General features: G+C 39.8%; 1 non-coding gene across 1 annotated transcript; it reads right to left on the reverse strand.

The window, feature by feature from the left end:
• Nucleotides 1–3,783: 3,783 nt before the first annotated feature.
• On the reverse strand, nucleotides 3,784–3,930 carry LOC112303508 (small nucleolar RNA SNORA57). Its single transcript, XR_002974654.2, has one exon. It is a non-coding gene; the product is annotated as a small nucleolar RNA SNORA57 (small nucleolar RNA).
• Nucleotides 3,931–19,153: the final 15,223 nt, after the last annotated feature.

The following is a 19,153-nucleotide window of genomic DNA, read 5'->3' on the forward strand; positions in this document are numbered from 1 at the left end:
GTTCTTGGCTCTTTGTCTGACCTTGGGTGAAGACAAGGTGATACATGTGGGCACGTTCCAATGTTGGATCCACACCTGCCAACTACATTAGTGGGTCTAATTCACCAAAGCGTCCACCTGATCTGCATGCTTGAACTCCATACAATTTGAGCCAGTTGCCTCTTCAAGGTCAATAGGTGGCTGCTCAGAAAAATGGGTTTCAGCTGAAGTTTGCAGCTCCTGTTCTCAGCCTGAAAAGTAATCCTGTGATCCTATCCTGGGTTTAGCAGCCCTGGGACGTGAGAAGCAGGAGAGAGGTTAGGGGGATGTCACAGATTGCCCCTGTCTAGCGACTGGACAGTAAACCTGAGACTGAGGGACCTTGTTGAGATGAAAACCAAGTTGTAAACCAGGACCCTCTGACTGATATTAGATTTCAGCCCTCAGACAGAAGGGTGAGTGTTATTGGTGTTCAGCCCTTTCTGAATGGCTTCAGAAGCCTGTGTTGCTGAAAAGATATTCAGGGAGCTATTATATTCATTGGGCAGCAATTAGACTAAAAGTGCCAGAGAACCAGATGCCCAGAGTTTGCTCCTGTTGGGGCAGGTTTAATTTCATCAGGCGTCACAGGGTCGCTCAGAGAAAGGATGGAAGGCGGGTGGTGCCTGCAGTGGGGGCTGGGAGAAAAGCTGGAGGGCTCCCATCTTGTCCTTTGAAAGCTCCCCCCTTCGATAGCTGTCCCCTCCTACCCCAGCATCAGCCCATGAGACAAGCTGTGTGCATAGAGACAAGGCTGATGGGCAAGCTCTACAAATGGCCGGATCTCAGGTTCTAAATGATCAAGAGCTGAAATGGGAAAAGTTGCTCTCAATACTTGTTGGTGGGACAGAGAAGCACTGTCCCACCAAAACATAACTTGACAGTTTCATAAGTGTATTCTGACATCAGTCGTCATTAATTAAGTCCTACTTCTGACCATACTAGGCGTGTGAACTGGGGCAGGTTATTTAACTTCTCTGGGTCTCTATTTTCTCATCTGTCCAATGGTCATAATAGTAGTACCAATTTCATAAACTTTTAGTGAGAGGATTAAATGAGATAACCTATGTCAGGCACTAGCACGGGGCATGCAAACAGTAAGCACTCAGTAGATGGTAATTGTTTATCCTAGTAGTATTTACTAAGTGTTCCATCTGCTCCCCCTCTGCCATCTCCTGGGAAGAATCCTAGTCATCCTCCCAAATCCAAGAAGCCATTCCTGATCCCCACTGCCTTGGAAAGAATTCACTGTTTCCTCTTCAGTGCTTTGGATTTAGCTGTTATTCTGCTTCTCACTTTATCTTATAATGGTTTTATGGAAGCACTTACCTTGTGTAATGGACTGTTCTAAACACTTCACATGTATTAAGTCATTTAATCCTTGCAACAATAATACATAAGGTAGGACCAATATCATACCTCCCCCTTTACAGGTGAAATAACCGTGTTCAGAAATTTATCCAAGGTCATACAGTGAAGGCTGGACCAGGGATTCCATCCATGGCTCTGACTCCAGAGTCCACATGGTGTGCACCCTCCACTTCTTCACATTTTCCGCATCTACCTCCCTTGTTAGGTGGAGGGCAGGGATGGTCTTCCCCATTTTTGTGTCGTCAGTGCTTAATGCAGCACCCAAAGGGGGATTTGTTGAATTCAGAGTCAGACCTTGGTTCTTGAATGTCTCCCATCTCGAACAATTCATTTCTTGACCAAGTTTTTCACAGAAAAAAGTCTCAGTTGTCAAACAAAACTTCAGTTCTTGACCCAACAACCCTTCTATGCTGATACCTGTATTTCTAATAGGAAAAAAAAATGATTCAGTTTTCCAACAAATCACTTCTCAAACAGCCTTGCAGAACAAATTAAGTTCCAGAAGCGAGGTCCACTCTAATGGCATTCAATCTGAACTAAAGCCCATCTCCAGCCAGTGTCAAGAATTGTCTTCAATCCAGCCTGGATCTTGGAATTCAGACGAGATGTTAGTGTTGCTTTCCCCGCAAAGTTATTCCTGATAGGTTGTCCTAGCCCCAAATCTTGACAAGAGGGAAGAGTATACATCCTCTCACTAATGCATACATTAAAATATAAAAACTGGATAAATGCAATCCTTCAGGAGCTCCAGGGGAATCATTTCTGGGGGAGTTAATGCATATACGTAGTGATGGATGAAACCAGGTCTTCTCCTTCCTCTTCCTTGCTGAAGCAGCCCCTGTCTTTCCCAGAGCCCCCTGCACACACAGGAAGAGAATTCTTGTCTCAGCACTGGGATCCTGTGCGTATGTGTTGAACAGAGAAACGAGCTGGCTGTGGCCTCAACTCTGCCCTTTTCAATCTAGGTTACTTCGGGTGAGTTCACTGAAAAATGTGATGTGGTCCCTGCCCAAGGGGAATTTTAAGTCTAGTAAGGCTCTGAGTTTGTTTATGAGATTGGGTGATAATATCTATTTCCTAAGGCTATTGTGAAGATTGAGTGATGTAATATATCTGAGATATATTTGATTGTGGAGCTCTCTGTGTGCTTGTTATCACTGGTGCCAAGAGCATTAGACTAGGACAGCGATTTGCAACCTTTTTCATCTCGTGGCACACAAACTAATTACTAAAATTCTGCATCACACCAAAAAATATTATTTTTTACAAATCTGACAAAAATAGATATAATTTTGATCCATTCACACTGGATGGCTATTGTTGTGTTGGCTGTTATCACTTTTTAATTTGACAATCTAAGGGAAAAGAGGTCAGTACCCCTGGCTAAATAGTCAGGTATTGCGTGTTTTAAAAATTCTAGCAACACATCAATTGAGAATCGCTGGAGTCAGGGATAGCAGACCTGAATCTGACCCAGGGATCATACACAATTTGCATAACCCCCCTGTGGCTTAGTTTTCTCATCTGCAAAATTGGGATGATCATCTTGGAATTTCTTCCTCATATAATGGCTCTAATGATTGACAAATTTGTGTGTGTGTGTGTGTGTGTGTGTAGAAGGCAGAGTGCAGCGCACATAAAAAAGATAATAATCACTGAACGACTCAGTCGGGCAGACTGTTAGGGTGCCTGCTTTCTACGCAGAGCAGGTGCCTCTCCACATTCGTAGCTGTTATCTTCATGGCCGGGGGGATCAAAATTAATAGGCTGATAAACACTGACTTCTGAGAGTAGCTGAGACCATTTAAAAATCCCAATGCTGAATAAATAAAACCCACCAAAACTTCTAACAAGAAAAGTCTCTTTTCTCTAGTTCCAGAATTTTCCCTCATCCAGGTGGGGAAGGGGTAGAGGAAAGAATGATGCCTGAAGTCATCTTAGAGGTCGCTGGCTTTCAAAGGCACCAGTGGAGGCCTGGGGAATTGAGGTAACTTACCCAAGGTCACCCAGCAAGTTAGAGGAAGAGCTGAGAACTCATGTATCTTCCTAGAGCAAGCATATATATAGATACATAGATATATAGATATACACACACATATATGTATGGATATACATATATATATTTTTTCTTTTTAATGAAAGACTGAATGGGGTCCGGGGATGGGAACGACAGAGGCTGCATCAGAACTATGAAATGCCCAGCTCGTGCTCTGCAATGGGTGTGAGGACAGGCATAATCCCAAACAAAGGAGGAAATGGGGGCTTTTGTAAGTAAACTTAGACTCAGGGGAAGAAATTTCAAAACTGCCTCAGGCAGCTGAAAAAGAATTGATGACCATTATTATAGCCAATAGTCATGAAACTACTGAATACCAGGCACATTTATTTTTTTACCAGTGTCCCGGGGCTTGAGGAGAGAACCGCCGCCTGCAAACCGTCAGCACGGAAGACATGATGCGGAGGGGCCAGAGCCCTTTCCCTCTGCCTCCGTACATTATGGGGAGCAGGACTGCAAGCCCATCCCCCGCCAAGAAGAGGAGGGTTACCAGCCACATTTTAAAGTGTTTTAACCCATTTAATAGTGATCCTCTGAAAATAAATACTATTATCATTCCAGGTGTAAACTGAGGCACACAGAAATTTAATAACTTGCCCAATTTCACACAACAGTAAGTGCTGGAAGATTTGAACCCTGGGCTTATCCTTGGTGTTATGGAGCTAGCTCTGCTGCTGCGCATGAAGACAGAGAAGAACAGTACAAGGTCTGGCGTCAGGCTGACTAGTCAGATCTACTACCCTCCATAACCTCACCACAAAAGGGAAAATTATGTCGTCCTTACCAGCTTGATTTAAAGAGATAAGAAATGCAATATACTTTGCGCCGGGCCTTATGGGTGGGAATGTAGCAATACCTAATGATTCCTAACCTGTTCTTTGTGTGTTTCTATCTCATTGAGAAAACAAGGATTTTGTAGAGAAAAATAGGGTGCCAATGTTGTCCATGGGGCACTAGATTTAACTACACATTAACTGGTTTTCCAAATAGAAAAAAATGGCCTAAAAATGCCCCATCCATTGCTCTCCTCATGAAAGTTTGGGAAACGTAATGTTGGGACACTGAATTTTCTATTTCAAGTTTTCTTTTTGAAACCTGAGAACTTTGATTATAACCCAAAAGATAACTTGTATGTCCGTGATTCTGAATGGGGACAGTTCTGCACCATGGGGGGCATTTGGGAAATTTATGGGAGTGTTTTGCTTGTCAAATTACTGGTGGAGGGGGGCTCTACTGGCTTTTAGTGGACTGGGACCAGAGAGTCTAAAAGTCACGGATATTATGTGGATTGCCCCATGTGTGAAGAATTGTTCCCTTTCCTGCATGATAGTGGAATGTCCCACTAGGCTGAAATATAGGCAAATCAAACAAACAACCTATTTATAATTACTAGAGCTTAAAAATTGAACTGAAATTTACATATTTACACAAAGTATGCACTGAATTTTCCAACAAAGCATCTATCATGTAAATAAAGAAAACTATCCTTAATTTTGTGTAATCCACCCTTGGAAAAGATCACATCACTGATGGCAATACCACTCAGGGTACTTGCATTAGCAATATTCTACCTCCTTATCGTTCTGCATCTGTACCTGTCACGTAGCTAGAGATTCTATGTATAAACGCACATGTCCGATTTCTTTAGTACGTGTGGGCCTTTAGTACATGTTCTAGTATAGTTGTAGTTAAACATCTACATATTGTCTTAGATGTTAATTTATGTTAAAATGTTTTTATTTCCATTATGTTGTACTTAAAGCATAATATTGATCTTTTTTGAAATTTTAGATATAGGATGGAAAAGAGAATATTAAAAACTAGTATTTATAGAAAGGAGTCATTCTATTTGACAGAGTTGGAGTGCTCTGATGTGGTGAAGTTGGTTGTGGAATCTTATTTCCTGCAACAAAACACCACTCTTTGGGCCTGTGCCTATTAAAAATCGCAATCATTTGACTTGGTTGAAGTTCATCAGTAATTGCTGCTAAAGGAGAATTTGCTAATGAGTTAAATAGTACAGCATTTCCTTCAGTGAGTTCTGTGAAACTCTAGTTCCAAGTGAATTGATATTCATATATGGGGAAAAAAAAGAAATGTCCATAGTAAATTACTTTGGAAAATGTCTGGGAGAATAACCTAACTGGCTTTTATTTACTGCAGGAGAACCCTTTCCCTTTATTCTAGTAACTGTGTCCATCCCCCACCCAGTACTTTAAGGATCTGCATCTGCTCTTCTACCTGCGACTCTAATGGGGCTTCATTGTTGGGCCTGTGGCCCAGGTCTGGCCAGTTGCAGTCCCCATCCCCTTGGCAATGAGGTATATCTAGATATTAGTATGTATCCGAAGTGGACCAATCAGAATCCAGGGAATCTCTTGGGATTGTTTTCATACTCAAATTAGATGGAAGAGCAGTCCTCCACCCCAGGCCACAACACTACTGAATGCAAGGTTGGAGCTACTAATGGATAGATTTCCCACCATGTGGAAAATGCCTTCTGCAGAAAGCGAAAGTCTTGGCAGCACTGAATGGGGCCATTTCTCCTCTTATAAGCTTGTTACCTGAGCCTGTCAAGTCATTTCAGTAAATGGATACTGATACACAGCTCAAAGTCAGCTTAAGATGAAGTCCTTGCTCCTGGACAGCCACCCATGTGACCTTCACAAGTCCCTCTGAGGCTCCAGTGATTCGCCCATAGAATGCCACAAGACAGCTAGCTGGTTTGCTTACCCCTCAGCTTGTTGGAGACAGAATATGTGAACAGTACACGTGAAGACATGCAAGCATACTGTGATAATACATGTGAAATGCCCAGGCTCACCTGCCCCCAACATATACCATAAATCTATTTAGTCATTAAAGCAAGTCCATTTATCTTTCAAAGTTGGATTTATCTCGGTCTAGCCAATCAACTGGAGTTTCTGAAGTTTGGACATCAGAATGAACTTCTTTTTTCTAAACCAAGGAAGAACTATGCTGCCAAGATATAAAGAGGGAGATTAAAATTTTTTTTGCAAAGTGTGGTCTCAAAATCACTTGCACTTATCTATAATCCCATGGAGGAAAAAGTTGTGCTTATTTTAAAAATCTAAATTTCTGGGTTCTACTCCAGATCTTTTTTGAATAAGAATAAGGCCTTGGTGCCTAAAATATGCATTGTAAGAAGCTGCCTGAATGACGCTTATGCCTACTGAAATTTTATATCTACCATGTTAATGGAAAGAGCCCCAGCAATAAATTGAGAAATCTGATGTTCATTATAAGCCAGCAATTGCTTAAGAGTGCATAGAAAGTTTGATATCAAACTAAAAATGTATTAATTCATAAAGTTGTAAGGTATATTGTTTTTTAAAAATTACAGAACAATATGTGTAAGATGCTTCCATTTTTAATAGACTTTATTTTTTGGAGAAGTTTTAGGTTCATAGAAAAATTGAGTGAAAGGTGCTTGCATTTTCAAAAAATCTTTACATTAACATAATTTCTGGTATAAGCATAGAAAAAAAAATGGGGGAGGGGCTCTATTCCTAACAGTAGCAATTATTTTAGAAGGCTTACAAGGCATGGTCACTTCCTACATGTTTATAGTGCTTGAGTATTTATATGGAGACTATGTTACTTATGTCATCAAGAAAGCAACTATAAAATGTCTATCACCTGTTTATCTATCGCCCTATCACTCCATCCATCATCCATCCATCCATCCATCCATCCATCCATCTCTGTGAAAGAACATCAGTTGGGTCTCAGATTTTAACTCCCAGTTGGCCTTCCAAATCACTGGGTTACAGGAAAGCAGTGTGATGGTCAAAAACTCTGATCTCTGCATTCAGAAGACCTTGATTCCAAACCTGGCTCCATCACTCTTTGGTGACTTGAGTCAGGTAATTCCCCTTATTCCGCTGAGGCTTTGTTTTATCATGTGCAATTGAAGATAAAAATACCTATCTCAATCCTTAAAAAAACAAACAAACAAACAAAAACTATAACCCCTGTCTAAGCATGAGAAAAAAGATCAGATACATTTCAATAGGTGGGCATCCAAAAAAAAAATACCTGATCACAATTCCTCAAAACTGAAATCTGAATAAAATATGGACTTTAGTTAATAACAATATATCATTGTTGGTTCATGTATTATAATAAAGGCACCCTACCAATGTCAAATGTTAAAAAGAAGGGAAAGTGTGTGGGATACATGGGAACTCTCTGTAATATCTTATCAATTTTTCTAGAAATCTAAACCTCTCTTAAAAATAAAAAATTTTAAAAAGCAGGGTTTCCGTGGAGTTTGTCTGATGCAAATGTTACATGGTAGTACCTTGGAAGAACAGTGCGGACCCAATAAATAGTACTGGTTACTATTATAACTTCCTGTCTGTTTTTCTTTGTCCCCATCTCTAACTTTGGGGATTGGAGTCAGCACTCTGTGAGATCCCTTCCAGCTGGAAGATTCTGGGCCGGTCTTTTTCCCTCTCCCTTTGCTTCTCTGGCTTAAATTCCTCAGACGTGATTTGCTAAGTGTGAGTCACGATCACCATCCTTTCAGCTTCCGTGGGTTTGTCTCAGTGACGCTGTACCTTGCTATTTTCTTTCTTCATTATCCAGCTATATGCCACACTTAGGATCGTTCAGCAGTTTGTTTTATAAAATGAGAATCAGGATGACTAGCCACACACATCCCCACAGAGGCTTCAGAATGTTCCCAACAAGATCCAGATGATGATGGCAAGCAGGGGTCCACTGCTGTCCCCACCATGTTATCAGATTCAGTGCTGTGGTGCCTGTGATAAAAAGGGCCATGGAAGGAGAGGAAGGGGTCACCAAAAAGTGCTCCAAGAGAGAATGACGTCCCCCTTCTCTACATAAACCCAGCATCCTCAGGCTGGCTTCCTGTCTGTATCTTTTTAGGGCTGTTTTCCATCCCATTGGCTTTCTTGGGACCTAATTGTTTGCAGGGCCCCATCAACTCTATCCCACACAGCAACATTAACTAAGTGCAAGCTGAAGTGTGTAGGCTTTTCTGTGGAGCCCCAGCATGGCCTTTTGAGTCTCCCGAATGGAATTTCATACACATGTTGGGTGAGGTGATTTATTATGGGAGGTAATGGAAATTAATTTCACTTTGAACCCTGGGACACCAGAAAATGCCTAAGTGCTGAGCCATTTTCTGTAAGCAGGCTATAAAGCTGCTACTGGCTTCTGACTGGGCAGCGAGGTGGCAATGACCTCTTGTAAAACAAGGAGATGGAAGAGGAGGTTAATGGGCCCTGGCCATCAGGCCGCCTCCAGTGCGCACCCTACCAGCCCCTGCTGTCAAGGGACTCTTAGTCTTCTTGGCGCCGCAGATAAGGGGGATGCCAAACAGTCCCTGTATGCTGAAGGAGAGCCAAAAGAGAGGAGAGAGAACATTCTTCAGGGTTTGACCACGGGCATTTGGCTGGGTAGGGTGGCCCCATCCTGGGAGTTCCCTTAGTAGGAGGCAGAACGGCTCAGGGCTATAAATGAGCCCCAAGGAGATCCTGTTTCTAAAGATAGCCCCAGCTTAGGCTCCCACTATTCGATCTGAGGATAGGGTTTCCCAGGAGAGCTCCTGGGCTCCAAAGTATCTTAACCCAGAGCCTTCTGATTTAGAATTTGCAAAAGACATCCCACCCATTATTAAAGGGCACAAAGTCCAGGGACCAGTGCAAGGCCTCCAGTGAAGCCATTCTACAAACTTAGTCATTGCATCACAATTGTGAGGCCTTGTTTAGAAGGCCCTCCCAGGTTTTCTGGGGTTCAGGCTCCTTTTGGAATTCATCCAAAATTTAAACATGTGCTCTCTGTATTGAAGGATCACTCACTACCTAATGTACTATATAAATACTCAAATATACACATAAATTATCTCATTTATTGTTTGTTCACTTCCATTAGAATGTTTTGTTCTCTATAATATTCCTAGAGCTTAGAACACTGCCTGGCACACAATAGGCCCATAATCAATGCTTATTGAATGAATGAACCATAGTAAGTATTTGGGGAAATATAAAGATGAATGAAGCACAGAATGGGCCTTCAGATAACTTTCAACTTATTAGAGAAAGCAAACATTGATTTCTCTCATCTATTCATTCCTTGTCCCAACAAATGTTTATGAGTATTTACTAAGTATCAGGTACCATATGGGACTTAAACAGTGAATGAGCAATATCCTGGGCCCCATCTCAGAACCAGGAAAAGCTGAGCTTCTGAAGAATAGCAATGGTTTGATCTACTGAACAGTGTGTACCTTGTAACTTATCAGAGTTCCCTTTTTATTTTTTTCACAAAGAAGCTCAGAATGGATTTATTAACCCAGATGTGGCCACCACGCTTGCATGTCCACTTTTCTACAAATAAACTCTATCCTTCAACCATTCTACACCACGTTTCTTCTCTGAGTTTTATTTTTTGTTCTAGTTTTTTTTTTCTTTCTGTAAGAGAAAACATTAAAAAAAGGTCTATAACCATAAAGTGCCTCATACCCTGTAGGAAATAATGTAGAGCTTGAAACCATATAGATAAAAGAGTATTTTGTTCTATTTGTAAATACATCGCATGACAATAGCTGGCCATATTGTTGCCAAATTTGGAGGCTCTGTTTGGGATTATGAGACCTAAATAGGCAATGTGTTGTACATGAAATTCACTTCAGGAAATCATAAGGGGACATTAAAGACTTGAGCAGTTACTCTGAACAGCTGGCAATAGGTACATGAGGTCTAAATTATTGATCAACCAGGAAAGACACACCATAAATATTAAGACACCATGGTCAGAAAACAAAGCTTAGGTCCAAATCTAGGTCCCAAATTGTAAGTCACAAGTGCAGAACTCTTCAAATGGCTGTTTCTCCCACAGGCAACAATCTGTGATATGCATTAGGGTAAAGAGCAGCAGGGGCTAATTACTTAAATAATAATTAAATGGCTAATGGCCGATCTCAGCAAACTGGGAAGGCCATCTAGTATAGAAATATAGTAAAACAAAAAATATTTTGGCACCTTAAAGACACTATGAACACACAAAAAAATGGACCATAAGGAGTAGGAAGTTCATATACCTAACATGCAAGGTAGGAAAATATTGTGAAAGGAATGAGGCTTAAGCCTTACAGTTCATTTGCATCAGTCCCTTCCAAGTCTCTGGGGAGAACTGTAGTAACATGTTTGAGTGGCTGTATGTCTTTTAGAATTTGTGATGCTACACTCAGTTGCACTTAGATAAGACCACCCTTTCCCCCACAACACCCCATCTCTCACACTCTGCGCGAGCTGACTGGTGTTGGTATGCCCACAGACATTCTGAAGACCCTAGGGGGAAGTTGAACTGGGGACATAATGAACTTGGGTTCGGTGGTATGTACTCATGTGGATCAAGGGCACTTTCCTGTATAGTTATGATTAGCCACCCTGGTGTAGAAGTAGCTTCCAGAAATAATTCTATTGCTTTCTGTGCCAACTCTCCTGGTATCATGACATGAAGGTTCAAGGCCAGAGGTTACATGGTGATATGAATGTTTCCTGTGACGTTGAACACCAGAAGTATGTGGAGAGTGGAGAAGAAACAAGGTTTGAAATGTATATTGCCAGAAACTGGTCTGTGGAAACTCCATCCAAATCTTACAACTTGATAGAAAAAATTTCCTAAACTTGACAATTCTGATAATTTACATCATATTAACTAAAGAGTTGTGAAGCTGAAAGAAAATTTTCTAAAGCATCAATAACTTAAACATATTTATATTAGCTATGCTCTACAAAAACCGTATCTGCCCTTAACAATCAGATGCAGCCAGTGGGAGAAACATTAAGTGCCTCTTACCCTACAAAGCAGAGGCAGCCCGAGGCTCCTAGATTGGGAGGAAGCAGGCTCTCAAGTGTCTTTGGGAGCCCCCAGAGGACCCTGCAGCAGCAACAGAGGAGAACTGACAATGCTTTCACAGAAGTGGTCTCTGTACTTGGGGACTGGCCTTTCTGAAAACTGAGGTCTTGGGGATGTTTCAACTCTAACTTCCAAGTGAACATTTAAAAATGAAGCCCAGCATGTAGTTTTCTAGTGGAGAGGAACAACAACAAAAAAAATGGAAATCCTTGGGTGGAGGGAGAGGGAGGCACTGGTCTGTGTGCTTTCTTTCCAGCATCTGCTCTGTTCTGGGAGAAAAGGAATCTCCCAGCAGTAGGACATGGACACCTCTACTCCAGAGAAGATGACATGTAAACTGAGGAGGAAGAAGCCTATTTTTCCCACATATATTTGGATCTATAACTATTTAAGGTCATGAACCCACTTGTGAAAATAAATGACCCGTGGTTCTTCCATAACATATTTGGGCAAAGGAAAGAAAGAAGCTTCTGGTAGAAATGTTCCTGCTTGAGCTGAAGCTAGAACTGTCAGAATATTGAGCACTGGCCTCCTCTAGCTTCTGCCAAGGTTCTCTAGAGAAACATGCCTGTATATATCTAGGAAGAGATTTATTAAAATGAGATCTGTTCACACATTTACGGAGGCCGAGAAGTCCCACAATCTATCATCTGCAAGCTGGAGACCTTGAAAAGCCAGCGGTATGCTTTGATGGCCAGAGAGCCAGAAAGGATGGTGTAGATTCCAGTCTGGATCTGAAGGCCTGAGAACCAGAATCACTGAAGGCAGAAAAGACTGATGTCCCAGCTCAACCAGTCAGCTATTTCAGCCTTCCTCTGTCTCTTTGTTCTCTTCAGGCTCTCAGTGGACTACAGGATTTGGCCCCCCACATTGGGGAGGACCCACCAATTCAAATGCTAATCTCCTCTGGGAATGAACACCCTCAGAGACACACCCAGGAATCATGTTTAACCAGCTATCCCGACATCCCATAGCTCAGTTACGTTGACATATAATATTAACCATCACAGTCACCCAGGCCTCTTTCCTCTGTGGGTCAGAAGCCAAGGAATACTCAGAGAGGCTCCTTTGGCCTTGTGTTTCCAAAAATGCTTGGACTCTGGAATTCCTAGGCAGAATTTCTGGTCACAAGTCTTTATTTTGGAGCAGGCCCGTGGCTTTCAGGGACAAAGCTATAGTACAAAATAATCAGCTTTGGAGTCAAGCAGCCCAGGTAGATGCACTGACTTGGTTACTTTTTTGCTCTGTAACTGTAAACAAATTAACTTTCCTGAGCCCCATTTTCCTCATAGAAAAATAGAGAATAAAGTCATCAGTGTATAAGAATTGTTATGAGGGTGGTGCCTGGCTCCTGAACTTAGACATTTGTTAGTTCTGCATTAAGCTATTCACATTCGGTTCTTACTTTTCTTCCATCACAGATACTTAGTCTCTTCTAAATGCACCCTCTCCCAATTTCATACAGTGGATCCTAAGTCTGGTCATTGAGCCTCTGTGATTCAAGAGCTTCAAAGTGGCTACCTCTGCCCTCCTTGTGGCTGACCTGGGACAGAAGTGACTTATTTTATGTCTGGCTCACTTATGGTGACCACCAAGAATGATGCTTTATTAGGAAAATAACTCACCTTGCCATATCAGTAATTCCTAAATTTGAATCCTGGGTAGACCTATTCTAAGGGAAAAAAATATCTCATGCACCTCCAATGGCGACAAATTATTTTCAGTAGCATGTTATTTCAATATGCACAACATAAAACCAAACATTTCCTTCCAGTCCTTGTGACTTATAAATAGAAAACTAATTTTAAAATTAAACACAAGCAAACTATAAATGTAGTAAGATTTAAATATATATTAATATGACAAATGATATTATTTTGTTCAACTAAATTGCCACTCTGTGTTATGAAGTGTGTTACAGTATAATGTGCCATTATATACTTACTCAATTCTCTTACCATTTTATCAATTACGAGTGCTATGATTCCTTTGTACATGTGATGTGATCTTGTTCAGTCTTCACTTGGTACATAATGATTAAGATAGATATTAATTCTGCCTGCTTCTGTTAATAGCTGGAAATAATTCAGCTAATACCATCTAATGATGCTACCGTTTATATAGCACATACTATGTGCCAGGCATTTTTCCAATATATGAATTCATTGAATCTTCATAACAATCCCATAAGGTACTTCAATTATCTCCATGTTATACATGAGTAATTAACTGAGACATAGAAAGACTGTGTAACTTGCCCAAAGTCAGACATAAAGTGAATTGCTCATCTGGAATTCAAACCCAGACACTCTACATCCAGTGTCCTTATTCTTAACCCATAATAATGTCTCAGGTAGACTATAAATGTGAACACAAAGTGAATATGGTCATTAAAAGTATGTGTCAGTGCTCTGTTATAAGCACTAGATCATTGAAATCACCCCCAAATATACCTATATTACTTGTTTAAGAGTATTATAAAAATAAATTCTGAAAATAATTTTCCATTAGTGACTTACAGAATCCTGGTAGTGTGTCCATGGAAGTTTGCAGAATCCAGCCTAAAAAAAAAAGAAAAGAAAAGAAAAAAAAAAAGAAACCCACATTGAAATAGATTAAACTGGATAATGGCTTTTTAGGCCTTTTAGAACTGCTCGGGAAAGCTAATGCCCCAACAATAATATCATCTCTTCTTAACCTGCTTCATTTTTTTAACTTCTTTGTATTTGAAGAAGCAAGGGATCGTGGGCTCTCTGTCTACAGTGAGTTCAAGCCCAGGACAGGTGACCTTTGGACAGAACTACTGTAGCAACAATTCATGAATGGGCTGGAGGGTTGTACTAAATGATCTCCAAGGTATTTCCAACTGAGAAATCATGATTTTATGAGAGTACCATGAGCCCCAGGGCTGTGAGGAGAAAAAGAGGAGGTGGAATTACCAGAAATTAGCTGCTCAGAGAATGGAACCTGAGTAGTTTGTCCACAGACCTCTGAGAAGGGCCTGCATATTTCAGGGTCTCAGATGCACCCTCCCCCTACCCAGCGAGGGCTGGTGCTCAGGCTTCTGAAGCAGCTCCAATCAGCCTTAGTTGGTTCCCCTCCTGAGGCAGCACAGGCTGGTCTGGAACTGCCAATAGGAGCTGGGTTTACTTAAGAAAGTCAAGTTTGGTTTAACATTTGAAAATCAATTTTACTCACTACGTTAGCAAGCTAAAGGGGAAAAAACATTTGATAATCTCAATAGATTTTGTTTTAAAGCATTTGACAAAATTCAATACTTATTCATGACAAAAGCCATGAACAAACTAAGAATAGATGGGAATTTCCTCAAGCTGATACAGACTATCTGTGAGAAACCTTAGGCTAACACGAAAGTTAATGTCAAAACCGTGAATGCTTCCACACTCAGGACAGAAACAAAGCAAAGGTGTCTGTGCTCATTATTTCTGGCCAACATTGTACTGGGAACATAGCGTGTGCAATAAGGCAATAAATAAAGGTCATACGGATTAGAAAGGAAGTAGTAAAGCTATCTTTATTCATAGACAGCATAATTATGTGCATAGAAAATTCTAAGACTCTGTAATGGAACTACTAGAATTAATAGAGGTTTTAACAAGGCCTCAGGAAACAATGTCAATATATAAACTCAAGTATAATTCTATGTATTAGCAACAAAAAATTAGGAAATAAAAGTTTTTTAAATGTCATTTATAACAATATCAATAAATATTGAATACTTAGGGATAAATATAACAAAATATGTACAAGAGCAAACTAAAATACAATGAAAAATAAAATACATTGTTGAAAGATTAAAGACCTAAATAATTGGAGAGAAGACTCATTATTCTTTTTATTAAAATGTCCATTCTCCCCCAAGTTGACCTATGGATTTTACACAATCCCAACATAAAATCCTAGCAGATTTTTGGAAATTTGATAAGCTGATTCTAAAATTTGTGTGGACATATAAAAGACCTATTCTACACGTGGGCATGTAGAATAGCCAAAATATGTTGAAATAGAGGAACGGAGTTGGACCTGAAGCCTTATGATAAAGCTACAGTATTCAAGACAGTGAAGTATTGACATAAAGATGGACAGAGTCAGCAATGGGATAATAGAGAATCCAGAAATAGACTGACATAAATATGACCAATACATTGTTGATGAAGATTTCAAGGTAATTCAATAAGAAAATAGGTATCTTTTTAACTAATAGTGTTACAGCAATTGAATAGCCACATGAACACACACACGCAAAAACCCCTGACCCTTACTGCATACCATATACACCCAGAAAGCTTAAAATGAGTCATTACCTAAATGAAAAAAACTAAAACTATAAAACTCTTAGAAGAAAACTTTTTCAACTTTGGTATTTCCTTGAACACAAAAATCACTAACTATTAAAGGGAAAATTGATTCATACCAACATCATTAAAGATAAACATTTTTGCTTGTCAAAAGACACCATCATGAAAATTAAAAGCTAAGTCAGAGGTGACGGAAAAATCCTTAATACATATATCAGACAAGACTCTTCTGCAGAACAAGTAAAGAAAAGTTACAATTCAATGATTTTAAAAAACCCAATTAAAAATGTACAAAAGATTTGACCAGATTTCTCCAAAGAAGGTGCACAAGTGTTGAGTAAGCACATGAATAATGCTCAACATCATTAGTCACCTGGGAAAACTGAAGTCTAAATCACAATAAGACACCTCTACACACCCATTAGAATGGCTAAAAATGTTTTAAAATGACAAGGATCTAGAACAGCTGGAACTCTCATTCATTATTGGTAGGAAAGTAAAATGATAAATTTGAGATTTAAGGAAGTAAAGTTGGTGGGAAAGTAAAACAATTTGGAGAACGAGTTCAGTAGGCTTTTTTTTTTCTTAAAAAAAAAAACAAATTAGGCATACACATGACACATAACACAGCAATTCTACTCCTAGGTATTTACCCAAGGGAAATACAAACAGATATCCACACAAAGACTTGTACATGAATGTTTAGAGCAGCTTTATTCATAAAAGCTAAAAACTGGAAATAACCCAAATGTCCATCAACAAGTAAGTGAATAGGCAAATTGTGGTTATACATACAATGGAATAAAATTCAGCAACCAAAAAGAAAAAAAAACCCCTACTGATATATGCAATACCATGGATTGGTCTCAAAAACATTATGCTAGGCTAAAGAAACTAGACACAAAAGAGTACACGTAGTCTGATTCTATTCATATGCAATTCTAGAACAGGCAAATTTAATGTATTGTAACAGAAAGCAGATTAGTTTTTGCCTGTAGCTAGGGAGGTGGGATTGATTGCAAAAGGGCATGAAAGAATATTCTAGTTTGCATAAAACTGTATCTTTTCAATGTGGTATGTTTACATGGGTGTATATGTTTGCCAAACTTCATTGAACCACACATTTAAAATAAGATGTATTTTATTATATCTAAATTATCTTTCAATAAGGTTCACTTAGACACAACATGAATTAAAAAGAATAGCAAATTGAATGGCTACAAGATCAACCTCTTTTACTAGTGCACTAGGGTTACGTGACAAACTAGTACAGATTGGTGGCTTGACCAACAGAAATTTATTTTCACATGATTCTGGAGGCTAGAAGTCTGAGTTCAAGATATTAGCATAGTTGGTTTCTTCTGAGTCTTTGTCCTTGGCTTATAATGATTGTTTTCTTTTCTTTGTCTTCACTTGATATTCTCTTTTGTGTATCTGTGTCCTAATTTCCTCTTCTTATAAGGGCACTAGGTCATATTGAATTAGAATCCACCTAATGACCTCATTTTACCTTAATCCCCTCTTTAAAGGCCCTATCTCCAAATACAGTCACATTCTGAGGGACTGGGGGTTAGAATTTTGAGGGGGCACAATTCAGCCCATAACACCAAACATATATTTTCATTTAATAAATGTATGGTTGACTATAATATTGGTGAAGCTGGACTAGGATATTACAGGATTCTAAATAATGATTGATTAAAAAACTTTGCCTGTATTTTATGGATGCTAGCCCAGTTAAAGAAGGAAGGAACAAATGAAGGGAGGGAGGGAGGGAGGGAGGAAGAAAGGAAGAAAGGAAGGAGAGAAAGTAGGAAGGCTGGGGTTGGGGAAGAGAAAAGTGAGAACATGGTTGCTTAAATGGTAAACTTTCAAACTTAAAACTATTAAGGGGTGAAAGAAGATTTGAGATTTTAAGATTTGCCTTTCCATTATTATCTTATTGCAAGGGAACACCTGGAAGATCCCTCCTTTCTGAACGACACATTTTCTGAGTTCAGGGCTAACACTATTGAAGTTAAACCCCCTTGAGTTTTTTCCCCCAGAAGGAACCAAAAGGGTTATACTTATATTTCATGGCATAAATAGAACTCTTTAAAAAGGTAGTTCTTGTTCAAGTGAAAAAAATATGAAGATAAAAATCATCCAGATGTCAAATGAGTTGATTTTCTGTGACCACGTTCCCATGGAGTGAAGAAGAATAACATCTGAGAAAAAAAAATAGGGCCTAACAATATAAACCAAATCTCTCTTTTATTGATAGTCTATTCAGAAAGGGTAAGAATGATTTCACCCTCTTAGAAGAATAGTTTGGGCTGAGCAATTACCTTTACAGCAAAGGTTAAGCAATAGTGAACTCTACGTTTAGAATGAAATCATTAATAAAATCCCTTCTGAACTCTAAAATATGCTATTTAAGGCCAATTAAAATTTTTCAGCCATTGACATCAATCCTCTGGCACCTTTGAAAGAGCATCAGCAAACATGAAAGCATGGGGGTGGATGTTCCCTGCTTCCCAACCGCTGTTTGGAAAGAAGAGAAAAATCAATCCTTTTCCAGACACTGCAAGGATATAAAAGTCACCTTCATGGCTATCCTCGCTCCCCCTCCAACCCGGAGAATCCCCAGAGAGCTCAGTAGAAGTCAGATTTGAATCATGACCCTTTAGTCTTCCTGGCAAAGAAAGAGTGTGGGGAAGTTTGCTGCTGTCATTTAGGTTCACAGACAAGACAATGAGATTAGAAGTATTGATTGGGAACAGTGGTAGAGCAGGAAAAAAGCTGACCCTTTTCTTAGAAGTGCTGGGAAGCTTCCCTAAGGAGGGGGGATTTGAGACACTTGGGTTACATGTTAAGGAACTAGTTGGAGGTGGCAGTGTTAGAATTTTTAAGTCTGTGACACTGTATAAGATCAATCAGATGTCTTTCTAGTCAGTCCCATGTGGGAGGACCATACATCCTGATTTGCCTGAGACAGTTCAATTTACCCCTGTTGTCCTAGGATAATTATTAATTTAACACTTTTCATGTCCAATACAGATGATAAGTTAATTACATAGCCACATTAGCTGTAATAGACTTTTCCCAACATTTTCAATACAGGGTATAGGAGAAATCAAAATAGCCAGGCCACCTGTTCTAGAACATAAGTGAAGCAGACACCTGCAGAGAGTGAGCCCTTACGAGCCTTGGTGAAGGAGGCAGCAACAACAGCAGCAGCAGCAGGGGAAACTACAGAGCGGAGGACAGCACCAGTGACAAGAGCAGGGAATTTTTATGACTTCCAAGGAAGCCATCTGGACATTGACAGTAGGGTAGAAGTCCAGGGTGGGGTGTTGGGGGACACTGCTGAGATTAATGCATGGTATTTGTACTTAAGACCATTGCTATTTGAATTAGCATATTCCCAGGACTACTTTCACAGGCATGCAATTAGGACCTTGCCTTCAGAAGAACACCAGTGTTCGGGTTTCATGTT

The sequence above is a fragment of the Desmodus rotundus genome, chromosome 5 (genome assembly GCF_022682495.2).
Source record: "Desmodus rotundus isolate HL8 chromosome 5, HLdesRot8A.1, whole genome shotgun sequence".
NCBI lineage: Eukaryota > Metazoa > Chordata > Mammalia > Chiroptera > Phyllostomidae > Desmodus > Desmodus rotundus.